We start from the raw sequence: 15,852 nt of genomic DNA, 5'->3' as shown, positions 1-15,852 counted from the left end.
TCTATATGTGCCTTGAAACATCTCAGGACCTCTCTTCTACTTTGGTGCCTCAGTTTCCTTTCCACCTCCCTGGCCCAGGCAGAGAGTACTCCCATGCCTAAGGAGTCTTAAGTGCTGCTTGTGTAGCGAGCATGGTAAAGGAATTGTTGGGTTGTGACTGTCATTTTTGTTCATAATTTAAAAATGAATTTAGAGATGGGGTCTTGTTATGTTGCCCAGGGTGGCATGCAGTGGCTATTCACAGGCACAATCGTGGCATACTGCATCTTCGAACTCCTGGCCTCATGTGATCCTCCTGCCTCAGCCTCCCTAGTAGTTGAGATTACAGGTGCACACCACCATGCTCAGCTGTTTATAATTATTGACCATCATGTTCTAGCTGATCCCTATGGAGTGAACATTCTTTTAATTAAAAGTTTCTAACTAGAAAATACTGTATCCTTGCTGTGTCTATTCTATAATATTTAGAATATTCCATTTCCTTCTGAGTTCATAGCAGAGTTTTAGCCCCAGCTTCCCAACCCTACCTGATCTCCTGTCATCAGTTCTTTTATGTGATGGAAACAGGGGGGTGACTCTGTAGCCAGCATACCCACAATGCTTCACAGCTTACATAAACAAAACAGGGTTGTTCTGAGGTGTCCACACTGCAGTTTCTTTCCCCCACACAAATGCCTGATGTCTCATTGTCCCAGGGAAGAATTTGGGCCTAGGGAGCAGTCAGTAATCCAGGCTCCTGGCTGTGGTTTGGCTATCTCCTGACAGGAGGTAGCTCTGGCCACCCAGAAAGTGGCACAGGATTCTTTGTCTGGCACCTTACAAGAGGTAAGGGTGGCCAGTAGCACAGTTTAGTGAGCTTGTAAAGCTGGTTACCAATTTGCATGGCTGTATTAATGAACCCTCCAAAATTGAGAACATGTTTATACAATGGATTTCCTACCCTAAAAAGAGTCTATGTGGCCGGGCTTGGTGGCTCACGCCTGTAATCCCAGCACTTTGGGAGGCCAAGATGGGCGGATCACGAGATCAGGAGATCAAGACCATCCTGGCCAATGTGGTAAAACCCCGTTTCTACTAAAAATACAAAAATTAACTGGGCGTGGTGGCGGGCACCTGTAGTCCCAGCTACTTGGGAGGCTGAGGCAGGAGAATGGTGTGAACCTGGGAGGTGAAGTTTGCAGTCAGTCAAGATGGTACCACTGCACTCCAGCCTGGTGACAGAGAGAGGGACTCCGCCTAAAAAAAAAAAAAAAAAAAAAAAAAAGAGTCTATGCATACAGCACACCAACCTTCAGTCATCACTGTTACAGCCAGAGTCTTCAAGAAATTATGTGGGCCATGCCTCTCCCTTTGAGTGGCCCCCAAGGCCCAGCCTTATAGTAACTGACCCAGGCTCTCACATAGGGCACTGGGGTCCTGCCCCAGGCTCCGGGCTCTACCCACAGCACAGGCTGGGGCTGGTGCTGAGCAAATGGGTTGTGGCTGTCACCAGAGAGGAACTGGCAGCAGACACAGCAGACTATGTTTTCTTTGCAGGCTGAGGGTAACTGGAAGAAGCCGAGAATTCCTCTGCTCTGCCTTCGGGAGGAGGGGATGAGAGAAGCAGGGAAGGCCAGCAGCAATCTCTCCAAAAGAGAAGTTCCTCCAGCTCCTAGGATGAGCAAGATAGCATAGACAAAAGATGGAAAGAGGACAACCTAGGACCCCAGGGAGTCCCTGGTATAGATATCAGGAGCCTAGGTCCCCTGTCTGGAACTGCTCTAGGGGAGTCATGATGGTAGCTAACATTCATTAAATGTTTGCTGTGTGCCAGGCACCCTGCTCAGAACTCAGTCGCACTGTGAAGACAGTTTCCACAGGGGCTGAGAACATAGGCCTAAGCGACACACTACTAGGTTCAAATCCCCACTGTGGCTACTCATTAGCTCTGTGACACTGAGTAAGCTACTTACCCCCTCTGTGCCTCAGTTACTTCATTCATAAAATAGGAATACAAATAGTACCCATCTGATAAAGTTTGAGGATTAAATGCTTCACATACAGAAAGCTTTTAGCACAATGTCTGCCCTGGAGTAAACAGGAAACAAATTTTTGCCATCGCTACTTTATTGAATCCCCACACAAAGCTTTAAAGTAAATGTTCTTAATCTCTGAGGCTCAAAGGATTCAAATACTTGCCCAAGGTCCTAGGTTCGTTTGATTGACAGAGCCTGAGTACCCTCCTAAATGCCTCTTGAGGTCTCTATATTTAGGAGGAAGCAGCTTCAGAACTCCAGCTCCCCACCCCAGGTCCATTCCAGTTTAGAAACTACACAGCCACCTCAACAGCAGGAACAGAGGTGGGTCTCTGTCCTGCCTCTGGGGCCAGGCTGGCTGATGGCTTCAGGCCCAACCAAAAGATCCCTTCCACCCACCCGACTCTAGCAACACCCACATCACCAACCCTGGGCCTCCCCCCAGAGCCTCCACCTTCTAGGAAGTCACCCTCCCTCCTGCAAGATGCTGGTGGCTGAGACTGGAGGGACCCTTTCAATTTCAGGATAAACAAACTGTCGTTCTGGCCCGGCCCTCTGCCGGCTTGCTGCTTCCCACCCCCCTCCATCCGCAGTGCACAGTCGCTCTGTTCTCCTGCCAACTTGGCAGCTCATCGCTGCTGTTACTATCAACACCTCCAAGGGAAAAGGGAGAGGAGTCAGCTCTGATCGCCTGGCGCACTGAGCAGCAAATTCATGTCAGAGCCAGCCTTGGAATGTCTCCCAAGCTCCCAAGGCTCCTGGTGAGGAGGAAAAGGTGGGACTCATGTTGCTGAGGACAGATGGGGCTGGGGAGTGGCCCTGGGCCTAATTAGAGCAGCCTCCCAGCAGAGCCACTCACTGGTCCTGGCCAAAGCTGCAAGCCCCCAGGAGCAGGTGGCTCTGATAGAAAGCACTGTAGAAGATCACTTTGGGGGCCTTGTAGATGTGCAGGAGAGAACTTGGGGGGTCTGGGTCTCACCCTAACTCTTGCCACAGTCCAGGGCAGTTCCCAAGATGGTTGGGACCTCTGGGTCTGTGGCCAGGATTGGGAAAAACAGGTCTTTCCCTGTCCAGTCTGTGAGCTCCTAGAATCTCTGGCCTGTGCCTTCTTTCCTCCATCTTTCTTGGACTCCATGTGTGCAGAGCTCTTGTCTCTCCTATCGGATTAGATTGAGAGCCCCTAAGGGACCACACTTTCTCCGCCAAATGGAAACGTCCCACAGACAGACAACCTTTTCCTATTCTCAACTCCCTCCCTCAGCCTCTTAGGCCCCACCTATTGGCTCCATAAAGCAACTGATGCCCTTCTCTGGCTCCTGCTATGAAGAACAGAGAACCTGTATCTTCAAGGACCCAGTGTCCCTCCTGGACCATAGCCTGCCCGCAGCACAGGGTCGTGGTCAATCATCCACCCTGACAGGACCCAGGTGAGTCAGCATGCAGCCTCTCCCAGGGGGAATGGACTCTCTAGGTTTCTCCCTGCTTGTCAAGAGAAGGCCTTTGTTCCCTGCTCTAGGGTTTTTGGTGTCAGCCAAAGTGGTGGTTTCAGGGGAAGCTTCCCAATCCTTGCACTGCTGGCCATCTAGTCTACCCAAGGATGTGGTTGTCAGCTCCCTTCTGGGTCCCGCCAGGCTGTTTCCTTCTCTGTAACACAGGGATAACCTTAGGTACCTCACTGGGTTACAGCCTATGGTGATGAAGACATGAAGATGATGACTGTGCGCTCCTTGGGTCGGTCCTGGCACTTAAAATCAGTATGTTTTCCTTCCTTCCCTCCTTTTCTTCCTTCTTTACTTCATTGATCTCTCCACTCTCTCCAGGAGCCTTTCTCCCAGACGTGAAACTGATCCTAAGACCCTCTGTAATTTCCTGCTGAAAACCCCCACCAAGAAACACAGCCACAGCCACACTTCTTCCTGGTAAGAAGCCCCCAGGGGCCAGGCAACAAGAAAAGCGAGCTCATTCAGCAGGCTGGGATGTAAATAAGCCACAAGAGGCTGTGCCATTCTGGGTTGCACCTGTGAGCATCACTCAGCTGAAGCCCCGTCAGCGTTTCCATGACAAACTCGTATTTCCGGATGCCTTTCTTCCAGCTTGAAGAGCCTGCCTCGTGGTGAGACTTGACACTGAAAATGCTTCCATATTTTTTTCCCTAAAAAAGCTTGCATGCTCTAAAAATCCACATGTTTATTAGATGTGTTTGCTCTTCATTCTGAGAGTTTTGTTGACATTATATATGTGTAGTATACATCAAGCAGGTAATATACATGTGGGAAGTTCTGTGGTGGAGAGCCATCGTGGCAAACACACAGCTACCACACATCGTAACAAGATGTCTCCCTTCCCCAAAATATATCCCGCATCCATTTGTCTGCCTCAAAGCCTGAAATTCCACCGCTAGAGATTTGCTACTTTTGAACTTGAATTATTGCCCCCCCTTTTTTTTATAGACAGGGTCTTGCTCTGTCACCCAGGCTGGAGTGCAGTGGCACAGTCTCTGCTTACTGCAACCTCAATCTCCCAGGCTCAAGTGATCCTCCCACCCCAGCCTCCCGGGTAGCTGGGCCACAGGTGTGTGCCACCCTGGCTAATTTTTTTTTTTTTAACTTTCTGTACAGACGAGGTCTCGTTAATGTTGCCCTGGCTGGTCTTGAAGTCCTGGGCTCAAGCTATCCTCCCACCTTGGCCTCCCAAAATGCTGAAATTACAGGTGTGAGCCACCACACCCGGTTGCCCATCTTTTAAGAGTCCACTGTATCAATGCACCATCCCCTGCAAGGGCCAAACTCTAAAAACCTAAATAGTCTTCAGGTTCACTTGGGGTGCTTCCAGAAATGCAAATACCCAGGCCCTGTCCTAGACATCCTAAATCAGAATTTCTAGAGCTGGTGTGGAGCCCAAGCATTTTAAAGAAGCAGCCAGGTGATACTGATGGTCAACCAGGTTTAGACTAATATAGGGCTTAGTGCACCAGGTGAGGAAACAGAATACGTGAATTTCATTTACAGCGTCACTGTATAATCATGGAGGGACCCTGGGCACTTCACTTCCTGAACCTTGGGGAAAAGTGTGAGACCCAGCTCCCGTGGCCTGTATGAAGACCAAATGAGGCAATGTTACGAAAATGTTGTTGGAAACCATCAGACAATGCAAATGTTAATTGTTATTCCATATACATACATGACATGCAGCATACATGTTCATGTGTATCCATGTACCTGGATTTCCTACAGAAAGGACACGTCTGACTTTTGTCATTCTTCTTCATCTATACTTCTGGCTATCTTCAGTTTCAGATGGACTCTGTCACTTCAGGACACCCCTGAAGTCCGCTCCCCATAGCTTGGCACTGTCTGATAATTTAAAAAGGATGTTTTCCATCTAATAGGTTTATCCACCCTCTATGATCTTTCATATGTTTATCCCTTCTGGAGAGTAAGTAGAAAAAGGACTAGTCATCCTGTCTGATGACAAGGAGAAACGGAGGCAGATGGGTTTAGAGGGCCATATACCATTTAAACATAGGGCAGTAATTCTTTCATTTTGAAAACCTGATGAAAATGCACACGTACAAAATTCTTCATACAGTTTCAGGGTTTCATGGACTTCCTGACACTCTTCCATGGAACCCCTAGGAGTTCAAGAACCTCAGGCAAAGAACACCTGCCCACATGGATCTGGCAGCCCAAGCCCTCTAAGCCCCCAGAGCATCATGTTCAAGTACGTGAGGCATGCTTTCAGCCATGCCTTTGCCAGATGACCTAACTCATCACTCCTTCTCCCCAAGCTGCAAGATGAACTTGTCTGACCTTCCTGCCACCCACCAAAGAAAAAGCAACACATTACCTGCATCAGGACAGAATCTTCTCAGACCAGACTGTGCCTTCCTGTTCCTGAGCCTACAGCATGGAGAATCTGAGCTGCCATAAGGTGTCAGGATAATGGATGGTTTTTACTGCAGTAGCAGAAAGCACAACTCAAACTGGCTTAAACAATCAACCTATTGGTCCTTTACAATTAAAAAGAAGTTTGAGGTGGGGTGGGTTTTATGCAAGATCTGATCCATCTGCTCTATGCTGTTTCTTTTTGTCTTTCCACTCTGTCTTCTGTGATGTCAACTTCATCCTAAAACTCTCAATCCTCTAGGTTGCAACGTGGTTGCCAGCAGCAACCAAAGCTGTCTGCACCTTTGTTCACTCTCAGGAGAGAGAGCAAGCTGCTTTTTAAATAGTCATCATGGAAGAAAGTAGAAACTTCTTTCCAGAACCCCTCAGTCAATGTCTCCCCACATCTTATTAGCCCAGATTGAGCAATATCTCATCCGGATCAGAACCCACATCTGACACATATACTGCATAGCTGGGAAATTCAGATCATGGTACAGTCATGCACCCATGCTCAGAACCCCCAAGTCCTAGTCCTAGGGCATAGTCTCCTGCCCCTGCATACTTTAAACTGCCTTCAAGAAAGGAATTAAGAACTAAAGGAATGATTTTGTAAAGGCTCAGAATCTGGTCTTGTCCCACAGTCCCTTGGTGAAAACCTAAACCAAACAGGCCTGAGCCTTCTCAGGAGGGAGAGGGGAGAATTTTCATTTCCTAGAAAGGGAAGGAAACAGAATTTGCAGCCAGCCAGCTGAGCAGAATGCAGGCCACACGGAGTCCAGAGACCTGGGTTGTGTCTCCTTGCTTCTGTAGATGACTTATTGAGTGACTAACAACTTGTTTACCTGCTCTGGCTTCTGTGCCAAAGGTAAAATAATCATCCCTTCCATTTTGCAGCAATCATTGGGTAAGGTTACAAACCCTTGGAAGGAAGCTAAGTCCTCAGAAGCTTCCAGGCTTGTGTGCTGTCATGCAGAGGACAGAGGATGAGGTGTGTGGAGTGCTTTCTGGCCAGTCCTTGGTTGCCAGAACCATCCAGAAGGTCTTTTATTGTGACTCCAATAACAGTTGAGGCCCCATACGGCCCAGACTCTGCTTGGAGGCTCATAGAAAGGAACATAGTTCAGCAACTGAAAGAAATTTTAAAAGAAATTCCAAGTATTTGTTATATCTTTTGAAGAGATAGAAACACTTGGCAATGTTTTTCTAAAGCCACTTTTTCCTTAATTCTCTCACAGCCAGCTGCTTAAGGGCTTTTGACATGCCCGAAGCTCCTGTACTCTGTCCAGCACCCAAATATCCCCCTCCTTCTGAGCTCTTTATTATGTAGGCTGATTTTACCTCTTGTGTCAGGTCCTTCCCTCTTCTCCCAGTCTCTCTTCCCATCATTCTCCCAATTCTGTACCCTAGGCCAGGTGCAGTGGCTCACGCCTGTAATCCCAGCACTTTGGGAGGACGCAAGGCAGGAGGATCGCTTGAGGTCACGAGTTCGAGACCAGCCTGTGCAACATGGTGAAACCCCATCTCTACTAAAAATACCAAAATTAGGCTGGGCGTGGTGGTTCACGCGGGTAATTCCAGCACTTTGGGAGGCCGAGGTGGGTGGATCACAAGGCCAGGAGATCAAGACCGTCCTGGCCAACATGGTGAAACCCCATCTCTACTAAAAATACGAAAATTAACTGGGTATGGTGGTATGTGCCTGTAATCCCAGCTGCTCAGGAGGCTGAGGCAGGATAATCGCTTGAACCCGGGAGTCGGGGGTGGCAATGAGCCGAGATTCAGCCTGGAGATGGAACAAGACTCCATCTCAAAAAAAAAAAAAAAAAAAACTGTACCCAGAAGATCCAGATATTAGATTATCAAGCTAAGATGTTCCTTAGAATACTCACACTTCAATAAATCTTGTCCTTGTCACATCAGCATCATTAGGGAACAGACTTCCAGTCTCATATACATGAAGGTTATTCTAGTACCCCATCTCGAAGCATAGAACATCAGCTTTAGTTGTTTTTGCTGGTGGAGACAGGGGTCCATGAACCATCTATCTTGAGAACATTGCCTTCTAATAGCTTTGGACCCTGGAGTTGTAATTCTGAACAAGTCTGTGGAATATTCTCTGTTAGCTCCTTCAGCTGCACTCTCCAGATTTCTCCACTCTGCTCTGAGATCCAAGAGGTTGCCTTATGTGGTCTATACCAATAGGCTTCCTTGCCATCTGGTTCCTGGTTGGGTTTGGCCAATGGGAAGCATTTATAAGAGATGGAAAGGACGAAGAGAAGGTCAAGATGTTCATTCTCTCATCTCCCACCCTGCTGGGCTGATGGGTGGCCAAGGCTCCGGTCACAGGCAGCTCTCCAACAGCTGTGGCTGTCCCTGGAATCTGATCAGTGCTCCCCACCTACACCTTCAGCCTAGAGGCAGTAGTGACTCCCTGTTGTTGCTGGCCCTGGGTGCTTCCCTGCCCAATGTTGCTTCCCTCAGCCCTATAAATTGCCCCTTTGTCCAACTCGCCTCACTTCCTTGAGTGACAGGACCTTGACTGATCCAGTGCCCCAGGACTTCCACAGCTTTGTCACCTCATTGACTCTCACTTTATCATGGTAAACTTGAGAGGGCATGGGGGAAGGACTGTACTCTTATTTATGGACGTTCTGACCTTTGAAACTTTTTTAAATGATTCAGTCAAATGTCAAGGTCTAACTTTGAATCTTTAGGCTGGACTATGCACCAATATTTGACCAAGTTAAGGGATCAATCAGTGGCTGAAGAACAGGGTCTCTCTGTGAAAAGCTAAGTGGAAAATGAATCCGCAGCCTGTCACTACCGTGGTCTAACCACTGGACTAACACCACCAGGCAGCCACCACTAAAACTCAGGGTGGGGCTTTGCCGAGCGAACCAGGCATTCTATTTCATCTTGGCCATAACAACACCAAAAAAGATAGAGAAAACACTAAGCACACCCTACAGAAAGGCTGAGTCTGTGATCAGCTTGATTTAAGCAATTCTAGAAAAGCCTATCACCCTCAAAAACCCACGCCCCATCTCCCCATTTCCTTCCCAGGCCTGAGTAGGATTAAACCGTCTATGCCCATATCTGAAATTTCACAAGTAGAGAGGCATAACTTTGCCTTTAGGCCAAATATAAATATTGTTCCCTGAAAGGAGTAATTTAGTTATATTTGATTAATATTTCCATTATGTGCAAGGCAGTATGCTAAGCAGTAGGTAATGTTTTAATCCTATCTATTACCCTTGAGTATGAATAAACTGGATATCAGAAGAAGGGAAAACCACTGAGAGGTGAGGACAGATGTGCCAAAAAGGGAGGAAAATGAACACAAACTTTGCCTTTATTCATCCTGGGCTCAAGGGAGACGCTCTAGATTAGGGACATAAATAGGAGGTCTATAGCAAGTGGATGGTGTTTAAAGCCTTGGGACCACATAAGGCCATCCAGAAAAGGGAGCATAAGGAAAGGAAAGAGAAGAGAACAGAGGCTATTCAAGAGCTAAGGTCTAGGCCATTCCAATTTTACAGGTTGTGAAAAGTGAAAAAGAAAATCTAAAAAAGACAAACGGAGAAGGAACAGCTAGTGAAGTCAGAGGAAGACTGGAAGACCCTGGTGTCCTGGAAGCAACTGAAGGAAGTGTTTCAAGAAGAAAGGAGAGATCACATGACTTAAAATGCCACCGATCGGTCAGAGAATTGACCATGGAATCTGTCAACACAGAAGTCATCAGTGGCCTTGATAAATGTAGTTTCACTGCCATGGTAAGGACAAAAGGCTGATTGGAGCCTGTGATGGAGACTGGGAGGTGAGGAAATAGAAACAGTAGTTTTTCGCTGAATGGTTAGCAAATGGTGAAGTAACTGGAGGGAATGTGGGGTCAAGGATATTTTTTAAAGCTGAGAGTTATTATATCCCATCAGTATGCTGATGGGAATGATCCAGTTGAGATGGAAAATTTGATGCTGCAGATGAGAGAGTGGATAATTGCTGGAGTGATGCTTTTTAATAAGCAAGAGAAGAAGGGATCCAGTGTGCAAGAGGACGGGCTGGCCTCAGACAGACACATGGACGATTCATTCATCATGAGAGGAGGAAAGGTGGGGCACGTGGGCACAACTTCTGGAGGCTGGTATTTTTGGTTGTGGGAGGATGTGATTTTTTTCTTTTCTGATTTTTTTTTTTCTCAGTGGGGGAAAAATGATGTCATCAGCTGAAAGTGAGAAGCAAGGAGAGCTGCGTGCAGGCCTGAAAAGAAAGGAGGCGTGATGCAGTCATCTGCCAGAGGGAGTAGGAGAAGCGACTTGCCTGGGGAAAACAGTGTAGGATTGCTGGGCAGCAATATGGCAGCAATGTGGTCCTCCGAGGTCAGTGGTGATGAATTTAAAGGGAAACCTTTCAGTATAGCTCTGTGTTTTTCTCCAGCCACCTTTAACACCTGGAGTGCAGGCGTTAAATAGCTAAAAGTCAGATTTGACAAGTGTTGATTTTGCTAGGCCTATAGGTTGGGAGAGAGAAGGTCAGAATAGTTGTAACTGTTATCTATTGCTGTGAAACACATGACTCTAACACAATTACCCCCAAACAACAAACATTTATTACCTCATAGTTTCTGTGGGTCACAATTTGGAATTTGGAAGCAGCTCAGGCTGGGCAGTTCTGGCTTGGGGTCTTTCACGAGGCTGCAGTCAAGATGTTACCTCAGGTTACAGTCATCTAAAAGCTTGTATAGGGCTGGAGGATCTGCTTCCAGGGTGGCGCACTCACATGGCTGGCAAGTCAGTAGTGGCGGTTGGTGGACAACTCAGTTCCTCTACAGGCTGTCAGAGTGTACTTACAGCATGACAACCAGCTTCTCCCAGAGCTACCAGTCCAAGAGGGAGACCTAAACAGAAGCTATCCTTCTTTGACCTATGCTCAGAAGTGACATTGCGTTACTTTTGCTGCATTATATTTGTTAAAAGCAAGTCACTAAGTCCAGTCCACATTCAAGGGGAGGGGAATTAGACTCCACCTTTTGGAGGGAGTAGTGTTGTTATGGACTGAATGTTTATGTCTACCCCCGCCACAAATTCCTATGTTGGAGCCCTAACTCATAGTATGGCTGTGTTTGGAGATGGGGCCTCTAAGAAACAAATTAATGTCAAATAACATCATAAAGCTGGGTCTCTGATCCAATAGAATTTATTTCCTTTTAAGAAGAGACACCAAATAGCTTGCTGTCTCTCTGTCTGTGCTCACACACCAAGGAACAGCCACGTGAGGACACAGCAAGAAAGTAGCCATCTACAATTCAGGGAGAATCCTCGCCAGAAACCAAATTGGACAGAATCTTGGTCTTAGACTACTAGCCTCCAGAGTTGTGAGAAAAAAAAAAATCCATGCTCAAGCCACCCACTCTATAGCATTTCATTATGGCAGCCAAGCTGATGAGTACACGCATCAAAGAACTTGCAGACATATTTTAATGTCACTACAAGGCCCCAGGGTTTATGTAAGTATATTTATCATGCTGGACCATGGATTATAAGCTGAGAAATGAGGGAGGTGATAGCATGGAGTGAAAGGACTGGGGGACCAGTGTGTGGAAGGAAGGTTTCTGGGGGGAAGAGTGTAGGAGTGGGTGTACAAGGGAAGCAAGTTGAACAGATATGAGGTAGTGGTCAGAGAAAGCTGCTTGAAATGGAGATTTTGGACACAGCACAGTTACTGCTGGTGATAAGATCTAGCATTAGATGATGGGAGTGGGCAGCTGAGGCAGGCAGGGAGGGACAGGTCACTGGTGATGAGAAGGTTAATTAACTGGAGGCAGAATGTTGGAGGGGTCATCTAATAGACACGGACCAGGAATGATGCTGAGTATAGTGATGAACAGAGCGATAGTGAGCCAGGTGCTCATGTCTTTCACGAATCGGGGAGTGATGGGCAGAGAGTAGATGATTGCCACAGGGAGCAGTAGCAGGACAGAGCCTGACAGCCAGTGAGACACAAAGGAACAGTCCAGGTTTTAATCTGGGGGATGGGAGTTACTACTGGGTTGGCTATTAAGGAGCCATATGCACAACCAAGTTAGGAGGAGAAGCAGAGGATCTGAGTGCACATGTGTGTGCACACACACACACACAAATGCACATGCATGGCAGATGGTAATAGCGTGTATCTCACAGGGCTGTTAAAAGGACCAACTGAGCTAATAGTGCTGAGACAGTGCCTGTGTGGGGTGTTTTCTGACACCAACCAACTCTCCAACATCAACTGGGTGTCCAGCAATTCAATTCAATTCAGTTCTGACACTACTGGGAGTTAGCATCAGTTCCCACAAGTTAAAGGGATCAATCCCACAAGACTGCCTCCCCCAACTTCCAGTGCCAGCTGCAAATAACAAGCTACCCACACTTCTGCCCAGAAGACTACAAATTTAGGCATCCCCACACCACCTCCGAAGAGGTTCAGTAATTTGTTAGGACAACTTACATTTATTGGTTTATTATAAAGGATACAAATAAACAGCCAGATAAAGAGCTACACAGGGCAAGATCTGAATGGGTGCCAAGCATAGAAGCCTCTGTCTTCTGCATTCACCAACCTTGGAACTCTTTGAATTTCTTTGTTCAAAAGATTTTCTGAACCAATCTCCAGCCCTCCTCCTCCTCCAGGAATTGGGGGTGGTGGGGAGAGTGAGGCTGAAAGTTCCTACCCTCTTCCCTCTAATCGTGGTCTTTCTGGTGGTCAGCTCCCATCTTGAAGCTCTCTAGGGACCCCATCCTGGGCCAGCTCATCAGCGTAAGCTCAGGTGTGGTTAAAAGAGGCTCCTTATCAATAACAAAAAATCACTCTGGAAATTCCAAGGGTTCTAGGAGTTCTGTATTAGGAACTGGGCATGAAAACCAAATTTTGTTTTTTTGTTTTTTTGAGACTGAGTCTCACCCGGTCGCCCAGGCTGGAGTGTGGTGGTGTGATCTCAGCTCACTGCAACCTCCACCTCCAGGGTTCAAGTGATTCTCCTGCCTCAGCCTACCAAGTAGCTAAGACTACAGGTATGCACCACCACGCCTGGCTAATTTTTGTATTTTTAGTAGAGATGGGGTTTTGTCACATTGGCCAGGCTGGTCTTGAACTCTTGACCTCAGGTGATCCACCCGCCTCGGCCTCCCAAAGTGCTAGGATTACAGGTGTCAGCCACCGAATCCGGTCAGTTATATTTTTTATTATACTGCCTGCCACCTAGTAAGTTCTGTGTGATAAAAGCTAGTAATATCCCCTTGTTACAGATGAAGCCACACTTATGTCACTTGCCTATGGGCACACACTACGGGCCAGAGTTAGAGACTAAAACTCAGTATTGGGTCACATGAGAAAGAAGCCAGTCTATTGAGGAGCAGCCAGTCCAGAGGTATTTGAGGTGGGCCTCCTTTGAGGCTTGCTTCCCCACATCCAACAATATCTGCTACCATTTAAAAAAAATTATTCTTTTTGAGATAGCCTGAGTTGGTTTTGTTATTTACAACCAAAAATGCTCTGACCAGAGTAACCGCACCAAGGGGCAGAACAGCCTATGCGCCGTGTGAGTGATGCAAGCTGAGAATGACTAGAAAAAATAGTTTAAGAGCCAAGGGCAAAATTCCTCTGTGGGAGAGAATTGTTGGCATCTAAAATATAGGCTTAGGGAATAAACCTGAAGTGGAAGGTGGGGACAAAAGGAGAGTTGAATTGCTTGGCTTAAAAACTGGATGGGAGGCAGAGCTTGCAGTGAGCCAAGACTTCGCCACTGCACTCCAGCCTGGGTGACAGAGCAAGACTCCGTCTCAAAAAAAAAAAAAAAAACTGGATGGGGGCTGACCACCAGAAAGACCAGCAAGAAATTTGTTTTGTTCATTCAGCCTGCTAAGAGGAAATTTTGAGTTGACACCAATTTGACTTTATTTGTTTTATTTTGAGACAGGGTCTCTTTCTGTTGCCCAGGCTGGAGTATGATGATGCAATCTCGGCTCACCGCAAACTCGACCTTCTGTGCTCGAGGCCTCCTCTCACCTCAGCCTCCTGAGTAGCTGGGACTACAGGCATGTACCACTATGCTCAGCTAATTTTTAAATTTTTTGTAGAGATGAGGTCTCAGTATATCGCCCAGGCTGGTCTCGAATTCCTGGGCTCAACGATCCTCCTACCTGGCCTCTCAATGTGCTGAAATGACAAGCATGAGCTGCTGCGTTCGTCCTCCAATCTGACTTTATTATGAAGCTGTAATAAGCAAATAAGCATCCTTGTACCCCAAACATTTTTTTTTTTTTTTTGAGACAGGGTCTCACTCTGTCTTCACCCAGGATGCGGTGGCTTGATCATGTCTCACTGCAGCCTCAATCTCCTGGGCTCAAGTAATCCTCCCACCTCAGCCTTCCAAGTAGCTGAGACTACAGGAGCACACTACCATGCCCAGCTAATTTTTTTATTTTTGTAGAAAGGGGGTCTCGCCAGGCACAGTGGCTCCTGCCTATAATCCCAGCACTTTGGGAGGCCAAGGTGGGCAGATGACCTGAGGTCAGGAGTTCAAGATCAGCCCGGCCAAGATGGTGAAACCAATCTCTACTAAAAATACAAAAATCAGTGGGATGTGGTGGCATGCACCTGTAATACCGGCTGCTGTGGGGCTGAGACAGGAGAATCACTTGAACCTGGGAGGCAGAGGTTGCAGTGAGCTGAGATTGTGCCACTGCACTCCAGCCTGGGTGACAAAGCAAGACTTGGTCTCAAAAAAAAAAAAAAAAAAAAGAAAAAGAAAAAGAAAAAAGAAAGGGGGGTCTCACTATGTTGCCCAGGCTAGTCTCGAATTCCTGGGCTCAAGCAATCCTCCTGCCTCAGCCTCCCTAATTGCCAAAACTTTGATCTTATCTACAATTATTTCCCTAAGGCCAAATTCCAAGAAAACAGGGCATAAGATATATATGCCCTGTGACCAAACAATTTAAAACCTGGAACCAAACTTCCCCACCACAAAGACTGAAACAGTTTAGATTTCTGTCAGCAGTGAATGAAAGTGCTTGGTTTCTCAGGGTGTTCCTATGGTGTTAAATCCTTGAGAAATAGGTGAAAATTGCTTTAGTTTGTATTTTGTTATTATCGGTGAGTCTGAACTTTTTTTTTCATATATGTATCGGCTGTATCTATTTTTCTTCTTTTAAAAATTGCCTTCTCCAGGCCTTTGCTCTCTCCTCTGTCTGGTGCTTCCCATCTTTCTTGTGCACAAAAATCCCACCTCTTCCCTGCCTTCTCATACAGCTCATACTGGTTAATTCATCACAACCCATCATAAAGTGACCAATTTGCTTGATCTTAAAACTGAAATTCCCACGTGCTGGAAATGCTGTCAGTCCCTGGCACACTGGAACAGTTGCTCACCCTGCTTCTCGGCCTTAGATTGTTTTTCCCCCGCAGCAAAATGAGGACCAGATGTTCTCTGGTGTTGCTCCCAGCTCTTCATTCATTCGCTCCACAAATATGCACCATGCTATCAGGCTCTACTGCTCTGGGCAGTCATTCTGCTAGGGAGGCATCAAGGACTCCTCAGTAAACAGGACCCAACTATCCCTACCATCCATGATGGCTCCCTGGAGGAATAATATATTGATGAATTTGCAACAAAAAAACCTTAATGTGATTGGCTGATGGCAGATAAGGAAGCCCTAATAGGGGGCAGAAGAATATCCCTTGGGTACACCGGAAGGAATTTAGATGCCAGGAAGCGTGAGAGAGAGATGAAGGGACCAAAAGATAAATCTGACTTACTTTGAAGTTTGGCTGAAGATCAACCCAGAAATAGCTGTGTGTATTTCCCCAGAACCGGAGGCAGATGTCCCACCATCTGAGGCTCTTTCCCCTCACACCCTTCCCAGATTCCTGAGCCCTCAGCATAAGCATTTCAGAATCTCCTTCTCTGGGTTCCAAGG

Source organism: Hylobates moloch, unplaced genomic scaffold (genome assembly GCF_009828535.3).
Source record: "Hylobates moloch isolate HMO894 unplaced genomic scaffold, HMol_V3 SCAFFOLD_10, whole genome shotgun sequence".
Lineage (NCBI taxonomy): Eukaryota > Metazoa > Chordata > Mammalia > Primates > Hylobatidae > Hylobates > Hylobates moloch.
The sequence above is the reverse complement of the archived record's forward strand: the minus strand, read 5'-3'. Positions refer to the sequence as shown.